The sequence below is a fragment of the Pipistrellus hanaki genome, assembly GCF_964339955.1.
Source record: "Pipistrellus hanaki genome assembly, chromosome: 2".
Classification (NCBI taxonomy): domain Eukaryota; kingdom Metazoa; phylum Chordata; class Mammalia; order Chiroptera; family Vespertilionidae; genus Pipistrellus; species Pipistrellus hanaki.
The window spans coordinates 72,960,246-72,985,240 of NC_140504.1; the positions used below are offsets into that span (position 1 = coordinate 72,960,246).

The 24,995-nt window shown below is 38.2% G+C and overlaps 2 long non-coding RNA genes across 4 annotated transcripts in view; one reads left to right on the forward strand and one right to left on the reverse strand.

Annotated features, from left to right (window-relative positions):
* LOC311618186 overlaps positions 1-24,995 on the reverse strand; it is a 51,540-nt gene that overhangs the window by 6,238 nt on the left and 20,307 nt on the right. The window contains exons 2-4 of one of the 3 annotated variants that reach the window (XR_014794252.1): positions 20,228-20,348; positions 19,349-19,410; positions 18,558-18,623 (exon numbers count right to left, since the gene is read on the reverse strand). This is a non-coding gene — a long non-coding RNA (uncharacterized lncRNA). Of the gene's footprint in view, positions 1-18,557; positions 18,624-19,348; positions 19,442-20,227; positions 20,690-24,995 lie in introns of those variants that run through there. The other 2 variants (XR_014794253.1, XR_014794254.1) reach the window with 2 other exon arrangements.
* The window catches only part of LOC311618190, a 47,752-nt gene continuing 42,874 nt past the window's right edge, over positions 20,118-24,995 (forward strand). Inside the window, exon 1 of the long non-coding RNA XR_014794258.1 lies at positions 20,118-20,200. This is a non-coding gene — a long non-coding RNA (uncharacterized lncRNA). The remainder of the gene's footprint in view (positions 20,201-24,995) is intronic.

The following is a 24,995-nucleotide window of genomic DNA, read 5'->3' on the forward strand; positions in this document are numbered from 1 at the left end:
CACCATAAAAATCATTAGGGAAGTTGAAATAGCCACTATGAGATACTACTACACTCCTATTACATTTGATTAAAATAATGGGATTGTCTATACCAAGTATTGGTGAGGATGTATAGAAATTGCAATACCCATAAACTGGGGAGAATGTAAAATGGTATAATCACTTTAGAAAATAGTTTGATAGTTTCATACACATTCTAAATATATCATATTTAAACATCATACCATATGATACAATCATCATACTACTAGGTATTTATTTACCCAAGGGAAAAGAAAGCATATGTCCACACAGAGACCTATACATGAATATTTATAGCACCTTTATTTGTGTAACCATAAACTAGGAGCAACCCAAATCATCAATAGGTGAATAAATAAATTGTGATATATCCTCAGCAATAATAACTAGTGACTTTAAAAAAAAGAAATGAATTATTGATATATACAATAATACAGCAACATGGATATATCTCAAAATAATTATGCCAAGTGGAAAAAGTCATAAAAAAGAGTATACATTGTATGATTAATTATATTTAAAACTCCAGAAAATGAAATATAATTGTTAGTGACAGAAAAATTAGTGGTTGCTTGGGAAGAAGGTATATGGACAGGCCCAGGAAAAAGGGATAACAAATAAGCATGCTATGTATATGTTCACCATCTTGATTTAATGGGTATATGGTCTAAACATAAAATTGTACACTCTAAATATGTACAAATTATTGTAGTTAATTATAACTTGATAGAGCTCTCCAAAATCTATTCATGAAAAGGAAAGGTATTTAAATAAATATAGAAATAAGTAATCAAAATTATTCAGACATAGTCATTAACTACCGTATTTTTTGGACCATAAGACGCACTTTTTTCCCCCCAGAAGTGGGGGGAAAAAGTCCCTGCGTCTTATGGTCCAAATATAGCCTACACATATACTTTAAAAAAAAAGTTTTTTTACTTGCCCGGCTCTGTGTGGTCTCTGTGTGCTTGCCACAGCCACTGTCCATTCCTCCGTGCCCAGAGTGTCTGCCCTGCTCTATAAACCCCGAGTGGTAGAGGAGTTCCCATGTATGGTAGTCAGCCTCCATGCCCTCGCTGCAGCCATATCTCCATGTCAGCCCAGGTGCGGTGTACGGTAACTGCGTAATCCAAACCGTAATCATCGCCTGTACCCCTTGCTGGCCCGTACTCCGTGCCCGGAAGAATGCCGCGTCTATTCCCCCAATCATTCCTCTCCGCCCTCTGTTGCCGTGCTTGACTACTGGGTAGGCGTACTGTAGATCTCAGCAGAACCTTTACCATAAATCTTTCAACTTTATTCTAATTTATTACTGAAGTCTCTCGTTATTGTGTTTTACAGTACATTTTGTCTTTTGCTGACTGTATTTGTTAATAATGGTTCTAAATGGTTCTAAATGCTGCTGTTTACAGGGTTGATTACATGTGTTTATGACTGTGATGTTGGGTTTTAATGCACATAAAATATTTTAGGACACTATTTGTTTCAGAATCTTTTTTTCTTCATTTCCCTTCTCTAAAAACTGGTGCGTCTTATGGTCTGGTGCGTCTTATGGTCCGAAAAATACGGTAACTCATTCAAGAGTTACCATATGGCTCATATGTGCTATGTATTACACAAGATGCTGGGAACATAAATATTTATAGACTATAACACCCATTCTCAAGGTCTTCGAAGGTTTGTGAAATAATAGACACCTACCATTTTGGAAAGGCAAGCTATGATATATTTTTTTAAAGATGGTAGTTAATGTTCCTTATGTTTCCTTTATATCAAAAATTGGATAAAAATAATAAATAATGTTAGCAATCCCTTTTACATGAAATCCCCTTTCATTTGTAGCTGCTTCTCTGTTATTCTCACTCTGTTAACCATTGCTCCTTGGGTGGCAATAATATCTTCCCCTTTCAATGCTAGTGTATTAACATTTCAAAATCAACATTACTGATTGACCATCACTAATAATGCAGCCAACTCTCAGTTTTGATAGTGGATTTTCCAGAAATCTGGCTTTGATCTTTGCACCCTCCTGCTACTTGCATTTGTGACATTTCATTTCTTGTTAACACCTCCATCAAGGGTCTTCAGTAAGAAAGAGAAGGTAAAACTCAAGCCTATCCAATATTCTTCGAAGAATCATAAAATTGGAAGTAATCTTCAAGGCTATCTATTCCTACTCCCACCCAGTGCTGGAATCTCTTCTAGCCTATCCTTGATAATTAGTCACCCAAGCCAGATTCTGCTTTAACATTTTGATTAAAACAGAGCCAATGCTCAGATACCCAAATAATAAATTTTATGGTCTACTAGTTTAGCTCTTTCCATATCAGCAGTTCAAATAGAAGTTCTGAAAGGTGATTGGAAACAATATTTAAACTTTAGTTAGGGGATAGTAATACATATGTAACACACACACACACACACACAGAGAGAGAGAGAGAGAGAGAGAGAGAGAGAGAGAGAGAGAGAGAGAGAGAGAGAGAGAGAATATTCTTCAGACAAAATAAATCCTTCAAAATATTATATTATAAAAACCTAAGCCCCAGCATTCCATATGAGTCATGGAGGGTGGGGAGAAAGGAAGGAACTAAAAAATAAATCCACTAATACTATGAACTGAATTTACCACCCTCCCCCTCAACTACAAGTTTATATATTAAAGCCATAACTCCCAATGTGACTGCATTTGAAGATAGAGTTATTAGGAGATAACTAAGATAAAATGAGATAATAAGAAAGGGTTTTTAATCCAACAAGATTAATGACTTTCCAGATGTGGAGACTGAGAGGTATAGCAGATTTACCTAATATATAGAAACAAACAGAGAGGCAGCCAAATTTAGGAGGCAAAAATGCATGTCCCAAATGAAAGACCTGAAGAAAACTCTAGAAAAAAAGAACTGAACAAAATGGAAGTGAACAATCTACTAAATATAGATTTCAAAATACTGGTTATAAAGATGTTCAATGAACTTAGGAGAAGAATACATTAACTCAGTGAGAACTTCAACAAAGAGATATATAAAAAAGAATGTAAAATTCATAAAAAGATACCAGTCAAAAATGAAGAATATAATAACTGCAATGAAGGACACACTAAAAAGAATTAACAACAGATTTGATAAAGCAAAGAATTGATCAGTGATTTAGAATACAGGGTAGCAGAAAATAACCAATTAGAACAGCAAAAAGAAAATCTATTAAGTGAAGATAGTTTAAGGGAACTATGGGACAATATCAATCATAATAACATTCACATCATAAGCGTACCAGAAAAGAAGATGGAGAACAAGAAATTGAAAACCTATTTGAAAAAACAAACAAACTGAAAACTTCCCTAAACTGGTGAAAAAAACAGACACACAGTCAAGGAAGCACAAAGAGCACCAAACAAGATGAACCAAGAGGCTCACTCAAACTCATTATAATTAGAATGAGAGAGGTTAACAACAAAGAGAGACTCTTAAAAGCAACAAAAGAAAAGCATTTAGTTACCTTCAGGGAACTCTCATAACACTGCTGATTTCTCAATGGAAACTGTACAGGTAAGAAGAAATTGGCACAAAATATCCAAAGTGATAAAAAGTAAGGACCTACAACCAAAACTATTCTACCCTGCAAGGCTATCTTTTAGATCAGGGGTGGGGAACATCTGGCCCACAGGCAGTATAAAGCCCATAAAATCATTTGGTCTGGCCCTGCCAATGCAATCACAAGACTTGAAATTCAAGAAATCTAGGAGCCTTTTTAATAGCAACATAAATTTACATTAAGGGATTCATAACAAAAACATAAATTTTGAGGGACAAGCAAGGAACATCCATTATGGGGTAAACAGGACACATATGAATACCTGATGGGACAGATACATATGCTTCTTGTTGGCTGCCAGAAGCCTATCTGCCTGTATTGCAGTGACTCAGAGGACAGTCAGTGCCAGCAGGCTTGGAGTATACACGTTGCAAAAACGTTAACACACTATAGCAAACTATGACAATCCAGTGATGATGAGACAAGATATGATGAGATGATTTCTCACAATGCTGATGACCTTGCCTTTGATGATTGGTGACGATGTTGTTGACTTCTTTGTTGACACAGATGATAACTTCAATCCAACTTTTATCCACATATCATTATCAACAATCCTCAAAAAAACCTGAATCTCAGGTGAAGATTAAGGAAGTTACAGAACATAGAAAAGACCTCAGGAGTCAATGATACAAATGTTGGATAGGTTCGAAATCCAAGATGCAGGATTAGAACAGCGATTAAAGCAAAATAACTATCGGGGATGACACACACACTGGATACTTATTAAAACCTAAGTGGTGTGACATCCTACAAATGGTGACTACAAAGAAAAGAACAGCTGATACAGAGTGTCCATCTTTCCAAGAGAAAGGACAAATGATTATTTTTTGTTGAAGTCAAAGGCATACCTGTGTGCCTAGTTTGTGTTAGGTATTAGCAGTAATGGAAACAGCCAATCTGGCAAGGACCTAAATAGACACTTTTCAAAAGAGGACCTACAGAAGTCCAAGAGACACATGAAAACATGCTCAAAGTCACTAATCATCTGATAGATGCAAATCAAAATGGCAATGAGGTACCATCTCACACCTGTCAGAATCAAATCAGAATCAGATCAGAATAGCTATCATCAACAAATCAACAAACATCAAGAGTTGGCAAGAAAGCAGAGAAAAAATGAACCCTATTGCACTACTGGTGGGGATGCAGACTGCTGCAGCCACTGTAGAAAAAAGTATAGACTTTCCTGAAAAAATTAAAAATGGAATTCCCATTTGACCCAGTAGTCCCACTTCTAGGAATATATTCCAAAAAAACAGAAACACAAATCAGGAAGGATATATGTTCACAGCAGCACATTTTATAATAGCTAAGATTTGGAAACAGTCTAAGTACCCATCAGCAGATGAGTGAATTAGAAAACTGTGGTATATCTACACAATGGAATACTACGCTGATGTGAAAAAGAAGGAGTTCTTATAATTTGTAACAACATGGATGGAACTGAAGGAATTATGCTAAGCAAAATAAGCCAATCAGAGAAAGATAAATATCACATGATCTCACTCACTTGTAGACTATAATGAACAATATAAACTCATGGGGGGGAAAATAGATCCAGAGACATAGGAGCATTGAACAGACTGTCCAATTTATGAGGAAGGTGGGAGTGGGGGGGTAAGAGATCAACCCAAGGACTTGTATGCATGCATATGAGCATAACCAATGGACACAGAGAGTGGCAGGGGAGGAGGGGGGCAATGTGCTGGTGGGTGGGAGCAGCCAGGAAGAGGTCAATGGGGGAAAAAGAAGATTCATGTAATACTTTGAACAATAAATAATTTAAATTGAAAATAAATAAATAAAAGGAAAAAGCCAATCTGGATTGTCATCACAGCTCAAAACATGCTAAATTCAATGAATTTGGAAGTCAAATACATCTGGATAAAATCAATGTTCTTCAGTGGAGTTTGGAGTCACAACAAGCTGCTTTCACTAGGCATCACTTTGACAGAGACAATGTTATTCAGATGAGTTGTGTAATGAGCTAAAAAAAACCTGAGGAGAGTTCGTGAGAGAGTGCATGGTGGCTGTTGCAAAGTTGTTAGCACCCAAGTAAAGTTGTCTCAGAGTGTTAGTTTGTCTCAGAGAACCATCTCATATTGGATTACTAATTTAGCACAAGATATTGATAGAAAAAATGCTGAAGGATTCTGCAGATTTCCAATTTTTCTCTCTGGTTTGTGACGAGACAACAGATAGAACAAATACTGTCCAACTGGCCATTATCGGTTGTGGGAAAACTGCAGAGTTTGACATGTGAGAGGAACTGCTATCCCTGGAAGCCATGCATGGCACTACAAGAGGTGTGGACTTGTTTGAGACACTTACTTTATCAATGAAAACAAAAATTGAGCTAACATTCGAAAAATTAAGTAGCCTTACCACAGATGGAGCTCCAGGCATGGTTGGCTTGCAAAAGGGGTTAATAGCATTTGTCAAGAAAGAACTGAATCATCTCAGTCTTGATCCAAGTGATTTAATTATATGCCACTGCATCATACATCAAGAAAGTCTCTGTGCACAGTTGTTGTGGTTCAACAATGTAATGGCAATAGTAGCATCATGTATAAGTTTTAGCAAAAGCAGAGGTTTTAACAGCTACCAGTTTAAGAAGTTACAGAGTGATCTTTACTCTGGTACTGTGATCTTGTTTCTCACTGAAGTGCAGTGGCTGAGTTGTGGTAACAAGCTCATGAGTTTTAATGAACTGAGGATGAAGTCAAACAGTTCACCGAGATGAAGGGAAACCTGTCAGGGAACTCAATGATGGCAACGGGCTGTGTGATCCAGCATTCATGATGGACATTACCAAGTACCTCTCAGAGCTGAAGATCAGGTTGCCGAGCCCCAACCAGCTTCTCAGTTCTCTGCTTTCAATCATGAAATCATGTGATGCTAAATTAAGGCTGTGGAAAGTGCCACTTAAAAGGAATAGGCCTTCTACAGCACTTGAATATGCTGATGAATGTGCAAAACTAATTGAGGTATTGAATGAAAGCTTCAAGGACTTGAAAAGTAAACAAATGGAATTGAACACCTTTGCTACACTGTCAATGTGGAACCAGCTGATGTGCCTAATAACCAACAGGAAATCATTCATCTGCAAAGTGATAATGAGCTGAAAGCTAATGATAAGGAATCTAATCTAAGAAAGCTAATGATAAGTGTATTGCAGACAGCTGTGCCCATGATGCACTGAAATTAACCCTTTACATGTACAAAATAGAGGTTCAGTAAATAGGGACTGAATGAATAAATGGGAAAACGAAATGTTAAACGAATAAACAAGACTTGACAACAGTCTGGATACAGAAGGCAAAGAGAGAGAAGGACAAAAAAAACTGACAATCAGTGAAGCAACTAGGAGAGATTTGAGGCTAGACATTGAGGAAAACATGGGGAAAGGTTTATATAAAATGTCTTCCTTGTTATGCTCTGAAAATTTCATTGTTTTTAGAATTATTTTCTTTTTATAAAACTGGAGTAAATATACTGGCAAACAGGTGTAAGCTAAAGAAATGTATGAAATTATATTAATCATATAATTAGAAAGGGATTATTGGGAAAAACGGTTTTCAGGAAACCAAAAACTGGACATACTCTTGGTTAAAAGAATTGAGGAAACAGCTAATTATGAAAGTAGGATCATTTTTAAGGGAGTTTTTTATCTTTAAAGAAACCTAAAGAGATGGCACCATGTTTTAATTATGAAAGAATGTTTTTGAACATCTGTGACTTAGATCTCTGTAGTAGAGGTATGCTGTTGCATCTGGGTCCACTGACTCAGTAAGATGTAGAAAAAAATGAAAACTATAATAAATCACAACCCCTGTGGGCAACACCCGATTAAATTTCTTTCTGGCTTTTGCACAATGGTGGCAGGGGCTGTCATCCAGAACATAAACAAAACCTCATATGGAAGCAACAAACATATATTTTTTAAAAAAACAAAACATATTATTCCCCAGTTTAAAGAACTTTTTGTCTAAGACTTCATCTGTGACTTACTTATATTACTGAGTAACTCTACCCAGTGAACATAAAGCACAAAAAGACAGCATTTACATAGTCTAATGACTCCCATATATGGACGATAGATGTGCATGCCAAAAAAAAAAAAAAAAAAAAAAAAAAAAAAAAAAAAGATGTGCATGCCAAAAAGTTTGACGATTCCTTTTTGGAAATTGATTTAATAAGATGGTGACAAGTGAAGTGTGTACATAGTCAGTCCCATGATAACCCAGACATTTTTATCCTCATCTCTGGAAAATCATTCTCCATTAGCAATGTGCTTTAAAGTAACATGTAAATAGTGGGCAAACTAGCATAAAATGAATTTGCTAAAAAAAAAAAAAAAAAAAAAAAAGATGCCCTGGTATAAATATAAACAGAAACCTGAGCTTTAACCACTTCTAATGCAAAAAAATAGCTGATGAGAATGACATAAGTTTTAAACCTCCTCTTTTTGAAGTTTACTCCAGGGACTTGACAAACTGATAAACAAGAACCAGAAAAATCAATTTAGCCTACCACTTGAATTACGGGTTCTTCCAGATATCCACATCAATTATCCTACTAATGCAGATTTTCTTTGGTTAAACTTTAAAAAAGTATGCTGACTTTCCCTGCTACCCAGTGCATTCTTATTGACTGTGCATCTTTGTTAGAGAGTGCTGCCTACATAAGAGATGTAACAAGATTTAAAGTTCCCATTGAGTCTTTCTACTTCTTTATCAATATCTAAAGGGAGGGTGTATAATGGGGGATTTTATAAAGATAGTAAAGAATTGATCCTATACTGTGGAAAAATTAACAAGTATATGCCAATATTTATAAGATTAACAATATTTATAAGATGCAAACATGAGAGTATATATATGGAGTTTACCATCAATATGTCTAGCCTTTAATAAGAGTGTCTAGAGTCATACTCTCAGTATACTCTTGTTTTTCTTCTGCATCTCTTTCCAACAGTTTTTATGCAGACACAGTTTGGGTATGAGGTTTTGTCTCTTCATCCTGGATGCCCTCTTGGATTCAACACAACACCTTGATTTCCATCCTGCCTGTCCCCACCTGACTTGATATTTGATGCCCTTGACATTTTTATTCATCAATTCATATTTTTCTGTATTTATTGGCAATGACTCTCTGTTATAGGCATCATAATAGGCACTGAAAATGGACTGAAAAACAAGAGAGATGTTTGTCACCTTTCCTTAAGAGGTCAAATTTTAGCCTGACACCGCCCCCCCACAACTATGCCTCCCCGATCTTGAATAGTTACTTCAGACTCTTTGGCCCATTACCCTGGCACTGATTATAGACAAGTATCCCACTCAAGATGACTCTGACCTACCCAGAAAAAGTAGTTTCATGTCAGTGTCAAATAAGGAAAATAAAAGACAGAAGTGAAAATTTAGTGCAAACTACACACATTAAAAGTACTTGAATTCCCAAATACAAATTAGGGATAGAGGGAAGTTTCCAACCTATCCCAAATGAGTTGTCTAGGCTCAGAATGTCTAACAAATTTGTATAAAATTCTGTGCTATAAATTAGATGTTTTGTTTGAATTTCAACCCCTATCCCAGTTTCCTCTCAATTCTATTATGGTCTAATATTCAGTCAATCTGTTTCACACAGGAAAATTCACTTGGAACTTTTGAGTCAAACTACCTGAAGTGTATCTCCCTCCACCTGAGACAGTATCTGAAATAAGGTGGGTGTCACCGAAGTAGGAAAGTTCCCTCTAAAAACAAGGGAAACTTTATTCTTTATAATTACAAGGATTCTCCAGATGTGGACCTGTGTTGTCTTTACTCCAATGCAACTCAATAATTCTCCAACAACTAAGGCATCAACTATTGGGGTAATGTATCTCTTTTCTCAGCTACTAGACTGAGTGGTAACACTTGTCTTACACTAATCACAGCTATTGAAAAGGACATGAGATAATACATGTGGGAGTGTGTTGAAAAGCCTCAGTGCTATCTCTACTTAAGAGGGAGTGGTGATGTTGGGATTAGTGGTGGTCCTAGTGGTGGGGGTGTGGCAATTTCTCTGATAGAATTTTTCAGTTTAGGGACTGCAGAACACGAGTTCTGTAAAAAGTGACTTGGAGGGAAGACTCGATGTAGTGTTGGTTCTGTAGTCAAATACCTTAGGAAACACTAGGTATAATACATCTACCTTTTAGAATTTAAAAAGGCACATGAGCCATTCAAAGCTTGTAATAGCCCTGCAATAAGCAAATCTGTTTAATTTTAATAATCCAGAATTTCTGAAACATAGATTGGAAGTATTTATTCTTCATAACATCCATTAATATTCCACTGCACAGCAGTTCTACTTAGCATTATTATTATTCAGAGAGAACAAAGAATTAGATATTTACATAATGCTCATATAATAGTCCAACTCCTCCCCTTCATGATATCCCAGACTCTTGCCTATACCAACATCATGAAAGATGGGATTCTCAATTTAAAACCAATGATACTGAAACCTTTTCAAAATTTAGCAGCCAGGTTTGGCACCTAAAAATTATGTCCCAAGTACCTATCATTTACGTAAGCCTATAAGTACTAGGTAATAGGAATATTATTCAGACAAATATTAGACAATTATTGTCATAGAAATATTATTCAGACAAAAATATATTGATGGATTTTGAAGATATACAGTTTTGATAGTTTCAAAATAGAAATAAACAAGTTTATTATTGCATTTAGCTCTGTACTAGTGCTTTAAGCAACACAGTTTCCTGCTTTTAAGGAGCACACAGTATTTCTGACTTCTCAATGTGAGAAATTAATAACTTAGAAGGCAAAAGTGAGGATAAGACAAATTAAAATAACAAATAATATCCATTTGTGCAGATATAAACATGAATTACGTTCAGAAATGTCACCATCAGTAGGATATCCTCTTGGTCTAGTCAGAGAGAAAATGGGAAATGGAAAAACCCATCTGATCCTGAACAGTGTTCTTCCTATGCCACATGGCCAAATGTGGTCGCAGTACCCACCTGAAACTCTATGATAATAAATCCAGCATTGAAGCATAATAAAAAATGAAGGCTCCGGAAAGAGTGCAAAATACACAGAAGATGATGAAGAAATTAGAACATGGAAGAAATGAGAATGGGAAAAATAAGGTGGAATCAAGATAGAGTGACATGGGCTCCTCTAAAATCCAATGGGACCAAAACTATAAGGAACACCTTACAAAAAAATTACATGGCATCTGGCCACTTTTTCAATTTAGGTCTCACTTCTTAACAGGATACTTCTTTTCCAACTCTTACTTAGTAACCTAAAGCCCCATTTAAACATGTCAATAGCTTTGATGATATTAAATTTATCTTTCAAATAGACTTACCTGTTTCCTTTTTCATCAAGTTAAACTCCAAGAGTGTGACTCTCCGCCTAGGAAAAATAGGTGAGTTGCCAGATAGGAAGATACAATGAGGGTACACAGAATCATATGGTGGGCTAAGCAGAAATAAATGACAAGGGCCAACCATTTTATGTCCACATTTAGGAAATAAATCCATGAATAATATAGAAACCAAGGTCTGTGGGACTCGAAGTTTTATTTTCATTGTCATGGAAACTCTCTAAGAATAAATTGGAAAATGTTTTCCCTTTCAAGGAAATAGACAGAAATTAAGCACCATGAGATAGTATCCAGCTATCACAGAGAATTGAAAACTAACCAGCTCCAGTTCTCCATGGCTTTCAGTATCAACTATAGCAGTGTTTTTCAACCTTTTTTGGGCAAAGGCACACTTGTTTCATGAAAAAAATCACGAGGCACACCACCATTAGAAAATGTTAAAAAATTTAACTCTGTGCCTATATTGACTATATATAAAGTAATTCTCTCGAATAGGAATCAAATAAACACAAAGAAAGTATTTTATAATTACTTTGTTATGAAATATTAAGTAAACAAAATAGTGAAAAATTATAAAATTCTTGTCTTATCTGCACCTACGGCACACCAGGCAACATCTCGCGGCACACTAGTATGCCGCGGAACAGCGGTTGAAAAACGCTGAACTATAGCCTATTGTTCACTTATTTTCTCAGTCAAAACTCTTAGTGTGTGATGGTGTAGACCAGGAGAGTGTATTGAGGCCCTTTTTCCCCAACGCAATATTAAAACACGTTTGCTCACATAACCCTTGTCCCTCAACTGACTCACCAGGTAGGCTCAGCTTGCAGGCCAACATACAGACTGACCCTCCTGAACTCCAACCAAAGCACATAAAACATATATCACTGTACTTTTCCCCAACAAGCACAGAGGACCAAGGTGTGTTTGCTTGCTCGTGTTTGTTGTCATCCTCTAACTTACACCTCACATCTTGTGTAACCACCTCAAAGCTCCCTTGATGAGCAAGGGCCTTTCTGAGTTCCTATAGTTCCCAGTACTTATCTCAACCATAGAATTTACCATTTTGAATTAAAATGATCTACTTAACATTCTTTGTCCCCTAAATTTAAATTCCTTAAAAATTGGAACCAAGCTATATATAAATTGGTCTTTTGAACTCAGTTTCTATGATCCTGCCAGAAACATACTAGCAACTGTAAATGTTGTGCAGAGGATAGGGGGGGTTGTTTGTTTGTTTTTCGTTTTTTGTTTTCTATCTGAATGAGATAAAAGGGGCTGGGAATAAAGAAAAGTATAAGAAGATTTAATGATTTATTTTTTTAAAAATGTTTACAATCCACAAATACATATTGATCACCTACTCTATGGCAGGCCTAGTGCCAAAGAAAGGAATCAGGCCTTCAAGGACAAAGCAGGGAAGCTGAGAAGAGGTATGTGTATAAAATAATATACAGTGAAAAGTGTCATGTGAGAAGTACTAATTTCCCTGGGTGGTTCAGTAAGATTAAAAAAAAAAAAAAATTCCTGAAGAAGGTGGCGTTAAAGAACTAAAGGACTGAGCATATGTCCATAGGTAGACCTAGTAGGGGAGCTCCACATAAAAGATGAAAAATCGAGAGTACAGACATTATGAAAACAAATTGTTTCCCCTGACTGAAGCATAAGGTAGGTAAATGAGATTGGAAATAAAAACTGGACTGCAATCTTGGACAGAAGACTTGAATACCAGAATACCAATTCAGATTTTTCTATAAATAGTGTGGCGTCATAAAGGTATCTAAACAAAAGTGTGACATGATCATCGTAGTGTTTAGAGTCATTGCTCCAGGGGAACATGCAAGGTAATTTAGGGACAGGAAAAATATACCTACAAATACATGACAGTCTAAGACCAGAACACCTGTTAGATATCTTGTTTCATATAAACAATTTTGCCTGTAAAGTTTTTCATGAAAATCTTAAGTCGTATAAGCTATATTTCTGAGCAGGAAATATGGAACTTATTAAAATTGAACATGGGGTCAATATTAATAAGAACATGGGAGAGTAAGCTACAATTAGAAAGAATGGAAAGTAGAAGATTAAGCAGAATTAAGAATTATTCAGCAAGAGAATTCTAGAATCAAGATAATTTCCATATTAATGAGGACAAAGGTTCAGAGATTTCTGCCAAGTTCTGAGACTTAGAGAGACAATAGTGACAGTTATGTGACAACAGTAGACGCTACCTTTTGAGATTCTGTATTTCTAGTGCCCTGGAAGGCCTTCATTTTTCCACTTCTGAATAAGAAGAAAAAAAAAAAATCTGGTCTACATTTCTTCCTCTTCATTGCACTGTTCCCATGAAATAATTCCTAAACTACAGTGACAAATCTTAAGGTACAGAAAAAGAATGGAGTAGCTTTAGACATTATTAGTATGGGGAGAGTGAGGGCTGAACAAAGGTTCAGAGATCCTAGTGAAAGTCTAATAGTTTAGGAAACTAAAGAGTTATAGTGATTAAGTCTATATAAAAAAGACCAATGAAATTTTTCCTAATTAAAAAACAAAAAGGTGAGGCACTTGGGAGATAGAAGAATTTATAGTGGAAATAGAGTACAGAGCTTCTTAGGAAATCAAATTAACTAATTTGAACATTAAGTAAATCTGGCAAAAATAGAATTTTCAGAAACCAGGGATTTGGGTGGTGTGATTCTATTTCCATCCATCAAAAGGAAAATTACTACTTGATTCAAAAGAAGGGAGTTAAAAGGCTTCAAAGTTTAGAGGATGATAGTTAATCTAGGAGACTTCTGTCAAATTCTGAGATTTAGAGAGACAATGATGACTGTTAAGTGTCAATGGTAGACCCTACCTTTTGAGATTCTGTATCCAGAATATAAGCAAGGTTATAATGTTGGTTATAATCCCCTGGTAGCAAACATAGGACAAATGCAGCTATTGTCAACTGGTGTACCACAAAAAAAAAAAAAAAAATTTAATGCACTATCTGCCCTGCCAGCATAGTTCAGTGGTTAAGCATTGACCTATGAGATAGGAGGTCAGAATTCAATTCCCAATCTACGCACATAACAGGGTTGTGGGCTCAATCCCCAGTGTGGGGTTTACAGGAGGCAGCTGTTTAATTATTTTCTCATCATTGCTGTTTCATCTCTCTTTCCTTCTTTCTCTCTCTTCTTCCCTGATATGAATAAAAATATATAAAAATAATATGTAAATATAAATAAATAAATAAATAAATAAATAAAAATAATTTATAAACATGCATTATCTGACTGATTTTCCTTCAGATTGTCAAATTTAAAAAATGACAACAGCTAATACAACAATAGGTGTCAGTTGTGAATGAATAAAATTATACCAATTTTTGTCAGTTCGGCCAAAAACAAATAAAATATATATTTTTCGTGTGCCCCAGAATTTTATTTTATTTTTTTAATATATTTTATTGATTTTTTACAGAGAGGAAGGGAGAGGGATAGAGAGCTAGAAACATCCATGAGAGAGAAACATCAGCTGCCACCTGCACAGCCCCCAATGAGGATGTGCCCTGAACCAAGGTACATACCCTTGACTGGAATCAAACCCCGGACCCTTGAGTCTGCAGGCCTACGCTCTATCCACTGAGCCAAACTGGTTTTGGCAATGCCACAGAATTTTAGTCATTACTTTATGTGTACCATAAGATAAAAAAGGTTGAAAATCGCTGGACTAATGCACTAAGAGCTCTTCGTTTGATGCTACAACTGAGCACAAGTGTCACTGAATGTTGGGTTGACTTCATGGGGTTGCTGAGTGAGAGGAATACCCATTGATTAGCACACAGCAGGCATCTATCTGAAAGGTGGAAAGAACATTAGAGTGTTTGGTTAAGCCTCCTCATTTTACATACTAAATCCAAAAAGCATAAAACATCTGCCCCAAGTTTTCATGGGTAGTTAGTGGCCAAGCTGGGACTAAACCCCAGATTTCCTGACTCTGCACCCAGTGATCTTTATAAAGCCAGAGGGAGCTGTGAGGCAATCATCTGTAAGATCACCTGAGTCAGTCAGCTCTCTACCATCTGGACTAACAGGAAAACAGTGACTCACAGAATCCGACGTTCCTCTGGAATGCAGGAGAGGTGTGCCCTTCTTCTGTGCTGTGAGCCTTTTCAGCTTTTGTAAATAAAGCCTTATTTTAAAAGAAGTAGGAGAGTTGGCAATTGTAAGTGCCTTGCAGGCCAAGGTCATATTTGGTGATACTTAGCACAAGCTTAAGCTGACTGACTGATGGATGGAGAGAAAATTTCTGTACCTCGAACTTCAAATAGTCAGTGATTTTCTTTTTCTTTTTCTCTTTCTTTTTTTTTTTTTTTTTTTTTTCATAGACCAAAAGCCATGTTCATTTGCATTCGGAAGAACTTAGGAGTGGCAGGAAGAATAGAAGGTTGAAATTTGCCAAGGGTAACAAATATAAAATAGTTGAAAGCTGGCTGTTTGAAAATGTGAAGATTAATCTTTCAAACCCAGATTCCATTATTTTCTAATCCAGTAACCCCTGAAAACTCAAGAATCTTATACATCAGACCTATTTTCTGGGGATAGATACTTTTTGTTACCTTTAAAGCTACAACAGGAGCATTCAATACTCTTCACATTAATTCCACCTGTTATCTGGCCGCACAGTGCTAGAATCTTGCCTTCTCCTCGCAACCTCGCAGTGCACTATAGAAACACTCTGGGCTAACGCCACCTTCATTTCTGTCAACTCACACAGATTTCCAGGTCTGCAGGGCAAAGACACCTAGTCTTCTCTATTTCTAAGTATGCTAATGGCCCGAGACCAGTGGTCAGCAAACTCATTAGTCAACAGAGCCAAATTTCAACAGTACAATGATTAAAATTTCTTCTGAGAGCAGAAAACCGATTTCTGCGTATGGGCCATGAAGTTTCAATTGCACTGTATGTGCGCACCTGCACGGGGTATTTTGTGGAAGAGCCACACTCAAGGGGCCAAAGAGCCGCATGTGGCTCGTGAGCCGCAGTTTGCCAACCACTGCCCTGGACATACCAACAAGCATTTCTCTGCAAAACTGCTATGAAGACACTATTTTCTAAAAAAGTGAAATCTTAATAATATTCCATTTCCATCATGCTATTCTACTGTTCAAAAGTCTTCAATGACTCCTCATTGCCTACAGGATACAGTTTAGGCTACTGAGGTGACATTTGAGGCCTTCCACAGGCTGACCCCACCTCTCCTTTCCTGCTTCTTGGCCTCATTGTTCTGCTAAATAGGCCCTTCTCAGTCATGCTGGCCAATTCACCACCCTCCAAATATTCATGTGTCTTTCCCAGTTAAACACATTCCCTCCCTTCCCCTACATTCTGTGCGAATGCTACTTTCCATGGCTCAGCTCAAATGCCTCCTCCTCTTTGAAGTCTCTTTACTACTGAACTACCAGGATTTCATGCTTTTTCCTCCATGAGAACAGATCTACATTCTTGTTCTCCTCTGCTTTAAATGCAGCACCCTGTCTAGTGTCCACTCTTATTTGTTAATTGATTAATTCTAATTAAGCCAAAAAAGTTTCCATTTCAAAACTCTTTAAAATAAGGGAATCATTTGTAGCTGATATGTCCACACAGTGGAAACTTCAGACTATCTAGTATGTTGTCATTGGATTCCTTTCTTTCCACAGAAGACCAACTAGGTCATTTCAAAGAAGCATGGAACAGACTGTCAAACTACAGTGGGAAGGTAGGGGGGTGAGGGGTAAGAGATCAACCCAAGGACTTGTATGCATGCATATAAGCACAACCAACAGACTCAAGACACTGGGGGCAGAAGGATGAGGGCAAGTGCCAGGGGTTAGGGAAGGTTAGGGGGGGGGGGGGGACATGTATACTACCATTTGTAATACCTTAAACAATAAAATAAAATAAAATAAGAAATTAAAAAAAAAAAAAAAACAACTCAGTCACCTTCAGAGAGATTCTAGAAGGGCATGCTAAGAGTCAGCAAACAGATCACATTCCTGGATTCCTGACTTATTGTCCAGATCTGCTACTGAATCAGATTCAGGCAAGTGTGAACTGGAGAAATGAACTAATCATTAGCAAAATCCAAACAGAAAGAAAGAAGCTCTTTTGTTACACTGGCTGGATATTCAGGTTAGTAAAGGAGAAAAAAGTGGAAGAAAAATACAGCTGTCAATTATCTGTGCTTTTCTTGCTTTTACTGTTTCTATTTTTCCCCACTGTGTGATGAGACTGGAATGTTTGGAAGGCATTAAATCATACTAACATGTTTATCACCCAGACGCTTCTCTAACTGGGTCCTATTAAATTTGCCCAGAACACATTTCTTTGCTAAATTAAAAAGTGGCATCCTGCCTGAAAAATCACGTCTGATTTCAAGGGTCAGTCCCAGAATAGTCAATGCAGTCCTATTTCTAGGTCCAGTAACAGGGATCATTCATTTCAAAGACTTAATGAATTTGGCCACATCCTCGAAAGACAAACAATTTGGAAAGAGGAAAACTGAGTTAGGGAGGATAAGAAGAGAGTAAAACCAAATAGCAAATGGGCAGGACAGCTAATGTGAAAGTTCTAGCTTTCTAGGCATTCATTAATTCTTTTATCCATTCATTAAACTAAAATATACTGACCATTCTCTATGTGTCAGTGCTCAATAATGTCATTTATTTAATCAGACTATATGTATCAATTGAGTATTTATTTTCTGTTAGCTAGTTAACCACTAGATATAACTTCTTCATAGCCCAAAAAGTTGCTGAGTATAATCTGAATAGGAAGCATAGAAGTAAGAAATGCTATAAATAAGGGAAATAATCAATGTCAAAAAATCATGAGTAATATTGGATAATTGTTCTAATGTCAAATTTATTTATGATTAAGATATTAATGTTTTCCTCTAACATATCATTTTCTTTCATACTTCAGATGCATGGGGGTCTTACTTATTGATTGCCAGGTGTATCCAATTGAGAATAAATTTAGTTACATAGGAAGCAATTGAGGTTTTGGTCTCTAGAGGCAGGCAGATAGAAATACAATCACGTAAAAAACTAAGTCCAGTGAAAACTTAGCACATATGGCAGCTAGCAGTATTATCATCCAAATGCCCTATTGGGTATTTTCATAACAGATTTCTTTAAATCCCCTTTTATACTTGTTGATCTCTTTAGACCAATGGTTCTTAAAGGGAAGAGGGAATTTTGACCCCCAGAGACATTTGGCCAAGTGTAGGGACATTTCACAACTTGGTGGGGGTACTACTGGCATCTAGTGGGTAGAAGCCAGAGATGCTGCTCAACGTCCTGCAGTGCCCAGGAGAGATCCCCACAACAAAGAATCATTTGGCCCAGGATGTCCGTAGTACCCCCTTGGAGAAACCCTGCTTTTGGTCCACATTTTTTACTCTCTTGGAGCCCGGTAACATCTTACGGCATCAGGATCTAACTGGGGACCAGGCTAGGTGTTGTATAGGGCCACCAGGTGCGCAGGGTGCACTGGCTTTGCAAACTCACCAGCTGGGGCTCCCCCTCTTGTTAGTTTCTAGTTGTTAAAGCCCTTTGAGATTCCTTTCTTTTTTACTAAAAAAAAAAAATGTAATGTTGCCACCATTGCAGATGTCAATCTCCCATGACTGCCTCCCCCTCTCTTGGTCTTCACCACATTATTGTCCTTGCCTGTGGGGCATGCATATATGTCATTTAGCTAAGTCCTTCACTTCTTTATCCAGTCACCCCCACAAGATTTCTTTCTTAAAAAAAACTACACAAAAACGTATCATACTTACCTCATAAGGTTGTGATGAACACTGAATCAAGTTCTATGTATAGAGTTGTATATATGCCATAAAAGTTCCATTATTTTTTCCCAACCCACCCACCATCCCCCTGCCCCTCTCAAAATCCCCATCCCCAAGGCTCCAATTCTCCTCTTTTAAAATGCTTTCATTCCTTTGGTGGCAGAAACCAAGCTCAGGCTGGGAAGTGAGTCACCCCTCAGAAGCTAAAGGAGCTTGTTTTTCTTTCTCTGGATGCATGGGCTAAGAATTCCTGCCTGATCCTCCAGCAGCTTGTGGTCAGATCCTCTCTTAACGTTTAAGACACACACACACACAGAGAGAGAGAGAGTGCTATGGCACCAAGACGCTTTCCAATTGTTAGGAGTGAGAGTTTTTTAAATACTGAAAATAACCAGAGGGCAGGGAGCCCTGAAAATCCTGTTACATAAGCAGATGTTGGAGGACGCAGGCTGGCTGTGGGGTTCCTTTCCCCACAAGCCAATCCTCCCCAACCTTTGCTGGGTTTACCTTGATGCTGTAGAACCTCCAGAGGGGGCTCTGGATGCCGCACGCTGCGGGCAGGGACCATCCTGTAAAATAAGCGGTGCCGCCGGGGTGGGGAGGGCTGGGTGGTCCCCGCGGGCGGTGGGGTGACCGGGCTGGGGGCGCAGGCGGCGGCTCCGTCCCGCCGGTGAGCGCCCCTGACCGCCCTGCGCCCGCCCCGCACTAGGGCTTTGCTCCTCCGGACGCCCAGCTTGCCCGCCTTTGCCTGGCTCAGGCAACCTTCAGTTTCCCGGAACCGTTACATAGCTTTTCACATTCACAGAAAACACCTTTAATAATAACAGTCACCCAGAACCCACCTCCCTAACCCCCGTCGTCCCACCAAAAATGCCATACAAAACCGAAAAATAATTCAATTCTTCTTTTCCTTCCAGATCTTGCGTGTTTGGGTGTCTCTCTCTATTTCCTATTCATTTTCTTCCCAACTTTCCCCCCACATGTGGTCTATCTACATCCCTTTCTCTATTTCTCTGCACTCTTTTTTTTTTTTTCCTTCTCCTTCCTGCCTTCCCCGTCTACACTCCTCCCTCAGCTCCTGCACCCCATCCCCCTTCATCCCCCCACCCCACCTCCCCTCCCTCCCAGGGGCTCGGGCTCTGCCCTCTCCGCCCCTCCCCACAGAAGAGTGTCCAGCTCCTCCCGGGGCTGCCCGCCCGCCGCTCCTTCCCTGCCCACCTACCACGAGGAGCGAGGATCGACTCCTCCCACCTGCCCATAAAAGCCAAGTGCATGTTACCAGCACCACCGGATCAGAGCACTTCCCGGTCCTCTCCTGTGGGAGCCCCCAGCCTCTCTCCTGGATCTGACGTGCTCAAGGTAAGGTAACACTCCGCAGGACCTTACCTACTGAGGGGTAGCTGCTGGGAATGTCTCCTCTGGTCCATGGGCTGTTTGGCTAGCGCTGATTCTTGGGGATGCCAGATCAGCTGCTCCTTTAACTAGCAACCGGCTTGCAAACAAACTTCTGTTTGAACGGTAAAATAAAAAAAAAGTTCATTCTGGGCAGAAACAGAAGCCTAAGTATTGCAAAAGCCTCTTCTCTTTTAAAATCACTTTCTCTGGTGCTGAGTGTTGCTGAGGTTAAAATGTATCTGTGTAGGGTGTTTTTCTGAGGGTTTTTTCATTGTAAATATCTCACATATCCGTGGGGGAAAACTTGGTCCCATTATCAAAACTGTACTTTAAAAGAACACAATTAGTTTCCTAAAAATAGCACAGTCAAAAGGTCTGCTAACAATTTTGCTGTGTTTTCCAAACCCCCAATACAGCTTCCATGGGTCCTTTTAAAAATATATATATATATCTTTCCAGGTTGAAGTCCTTGGAAAAAATGATGATGTGAACGGGTGCCCTTTCCACAGAGTCGGTAATCAGGTGGCTGGTAGATAGGAAAGAACAAATCCAAGTTTACAAGCCATGGCAGAGTGTGCTCTCACAAAGCTACCTTTTTAAGCCTTCCTAAGAGGAGAACTGGATTGGAAGTCAGAAAGTGTATAAAAGGACTTCATGAATTTCTATCCACACACCTAAACATAAAGCATTTCAATGTGTTTTACGGTAGAGAAAAACACAGGCCAGATGATACAGTATTTCTATGTACACCAGATGCTTATAAAGAAAGATCAGCTAGAAGGCTTTGGAGGTTTGAACCCTGCTTGCCGCCTTTTTCCCCCTCCTCTAGTGCATTCAAATCAACCTGGTTGGCCCCCAATTCTCACAGAGATATCCAATAAGACTGCTACCTTCTTGTTTCTGAGGTCTGAAAATGAGCAGTGTGCACCTGTGGAAGGAAAAATATACTCCGCAGTGGCTTCTGTAAAACCAGACACTTGGTCCCTGAAGGTTACCATCAAAATCTGTGGGCTGTGTGGGATGAAACACTCTCATGTGGGAGAAAAGCCCTTTTCCAATGCTTCCTCTGGGGAATTGCTCAAGACCGCTTAAAAATGCAAATCAAAGCTGGCAGTCAGGAAACCAAAATGCTATTTCAGTTTTTAAGGTTCATAAAGTAAAAGAAGAAAAGTTTCACCTTTTTTTTTTTTTTTTTTTTTGGTTTGTTTATACTTTTTAACTTGAAAAATGCACAGGAGCCATAAAATAAAAAAAATGCTCCACTATTAAGGAAAGTGGAATCATTAGCAATTTAACTGAGAGTCTTCCAAACTTGTTCTCCTTATGGTTTGCATATCAAAAGAAATAATAAAGATATTTTAAAATTCTGTTTGGCATGGAGGAGATTCAATGCTATTATTCAAATGAAAGAGTTATATGTAAAGCTTTCTGTCATGTGAAATTTTGTTTCATTGGAAAAAAAGTATTGCAAGGAGTGCGGTTTCCTTTAAGAAAATGATATAAAATTACTATTGGCCAAGATATTATGTGACCTGGGCATATTAAAATAGCTTTTATCTCAAGCCACAGTGCAGGCAGCTTGCTTCATATCTGCTGTAAGTGGGTGATCAAGCATGACAAGAGCACAGGTATGGGACAAGGCCAAACCAAGTGTGTGGTATGTCCAAGTTCATTCTTCTTTTATGGTTGTGCCGGACTCACGCCCGCCCATCCTCACAAGGGTGAAAATACACTGCTTCATTCAGCAGATCCCCCTGAGGGAAATTATCTTTTCTGGGAGAAAACAAAAGTGCTCCCAGTGTAAAAGAGCTCCCTGTTGCTCCTAAATTTGGAAATGTAAAGTGTTCTCCCAGGGTTTGCTTCTGCTTTTCCTGGCAGTTGACCCACCCCACCAGCTCTGAGCCATTTAACAGTAACTGCCTTCCCCATGTGCCATCAAGTTCAACACCCTGAATAACTGGGTGAGATCATCCTAGATTGCTCATGATCTAACTTCCACAGAGGCCTTTACAAGACACTTGAAATGATTCTTCCTTCATGGGGTACACATCAGGCAAGGGGATGCTCAGAAAAATCAGTGGTGAGATTTCATGTAGTTCCCCACTGTCTCCCCCTTTGCAAAGGGTATGGAGACACAGCATGAGTCTCCTCTTGGTGCCATTTGATGGCTGCCCCCAGATTGGGTTCATTTTGCCATTCCTATGCAACATTATTCCAGCAGGTTCTGACTGACTCCTTTAATAAGTTTCTCAAAAAAGAAAAGGTGAGCAGTAGGAGGGTAATCTGGTCATTTTAAGGACCTGCTATACTAGGGAAACACGTGGTTTAGATTTTCGCTATTCCCACGGGTACAAACAATATTCTTTTCATCATCAGGAACTTTACCCCATTGCATTTCCATTTGTGAATCAAAATCAGGTAAAGGAGAATGGGAATAACTATCACACTGAGAGACAAGCTGGGAGGAATCACTCCTAAAAAGTGCTCCAAGAGGATAGAAAGATCAGAATCTCTGTTACAAACACAACTTCTTTTGCCCTTATTTTTGTTGAGATGAGGAGATGAGGAAGATCAAAACTCTATACCAGCTCTTGTTTTTCTTTCTTAAATCAAAAAGAGTATTTTCTCTAATAAATTAAAATCTATCTCTGTTGTGTCCTTCTCTAACAGGAGAGAAGTTCTAAAGACCAAAAGGATTGCAGGTTTGCCCCACATTAAAACCCACATTATTTTTTACCAGTTACAATTTTTAAAGCTATATCATGGGCATAAAAATCCTCAGAATGTATATTTAACTGATGGGTGATTTACATCAAGAAAACCAGCCCTAACTCTCCCAAAGGCCCCAGTGCTGGGTAATTATTTGAACGTTAGAAGCAGGAATGTACTCCTTCTTGTCCATGGTTATCCACTTGGGTATGACAATTTGCTGAGTAATTGAGATGCAGCCATATTTCTCAATCTTCAGTCCTCCAGGTAACCCTCTGAGAACAAGGTCTTTCTTCTTGCCTAAGCTTTCTCTTCCATCAACATTCATCTGCATAATTTAAAGATGGTACAGATCTTGAGACGAGTGCAATCTTCTCTTTGGAGAGGTGCACTGTTCCAGCTATTGAGGGAAAAGATAAACAAAAGAAGAGAAGAGGAGAGGATTAAGGGGAGAATAAATACCCTTTGGAATTTAGAGACTCTTTCTCTTCAGCTTTATGTGAAACGGACTTCTTACTAACCCAAAGCATCCAGAAAGCTTTCTTAAAAGGAACAGCTCACAAATTACTACCAAAAGGTGAGACTATAAGAGGAAAAAAATTCCCAGCGACCTGCAATGCTTGATAGCAGTTTATACCCCACAGTATAAAATTAGAGCTCTGCTAAACTTCCCCTTTCTAAAGAGATGAGGAGTAAAGAGTGAGAAATTAAGCACATTTCAGCACCAACAGAGAGAAGGCATTAATCTGACATTCCACCATAGTTTTGGTAACTATGTTTGCTGTTTGAGGGTGGAGGTTTTAGTCTTTCCTCAAGCAAATAGATTTGCAGGGAAGGGGTTAAGAGAGTCAAACAAGGTCAGAATGTCTATAAACTGGGCGCCCTGTGAGTGCAAATCCACAAAGGCATTCTAACTGAAGTGACTAAAACAAAAATGTTCCCAAAAAATGAATCTAGAGTGATCAGTTAAGTAATTCTGAATTCTAACTTCCCAGTGTAGCATAATATAAAATATTACAACACAACTGACGGTTCACCTTCAATTTCCTCCATTAATTTTGGGCTCACTTCCATTGTCCTTCCTGGAAAACAAAAGCTGCCCTTTTTCCCTTAAGCATAGGATTTGCAAATGCAGTCATGGCCTTTCTGTGCTATCCCTTTTTTTCTTTCACTGGAAGAAATCTCTGCTCAGTTCTTATAGATCAAATTTCTGGAGTACCACTCATACTTGTGGCTTTCCTCATTACCAAAAGTCTCATACTTTTCTTAAACAGAATGTAAATTTTTACTCCAACAAATAAAAAGGCTTTATATTATCTAAATCTTAACTCATATACCCAGAAGAATTTAAAATTGCTACTTGCCTCCAATAGATTCTCTGAAATACAGTTTCTAAGCAATTTCATTTACCTAGTCTCCATTCTAACTTGTTGGGGATTAAAAACTTATTGAGAAAAATCATAGAATATAAATTTTGGAAGGATCCTTGGAGCTAATTTTAACTGAAGTTAATTTTACACATGAGAAAAAGTCAGAGAGGTTAATGTCTTGCCTCAGGTCACCTAGACACACGTAGCAGAACCAGGGCTAGAGGTCATATAGCTGAATTCTCCAATCACTGATCTGTCTTGAATAATTATAATGTGTGCTCCCCACAGTGTGTATCTAAGATGTCTGACTATACTGAGAATTCTGTTGGAATTAAATATATAGGGTTCTCAGAAACTATAGCCTGGTAGAGATTTGGGAGCTGTAGCTGTACCTTTATTATAGACTGTCTAAAAACATTGACCCAAACCCTTGTGAAGAGTGAAATCACTGTTTATCATCATTAGAGGGACCTTGCAAGATTTTCTCCATTCCAGGACCTGGTATGTAGTATTTCCTTGGTAAATGTGTGAGTGGGTGAGTGAATAGGGAAAAAGAAAAGGCTGAGAATGAAATATTTATTTTTCTTAATTCAGTCCATAAAGATGTTTTTAAAGAATCTATAGGGACTCATAGATACTCAGTACTCAAATATATCAAATTTAAGATTCCCCCTTGCTTT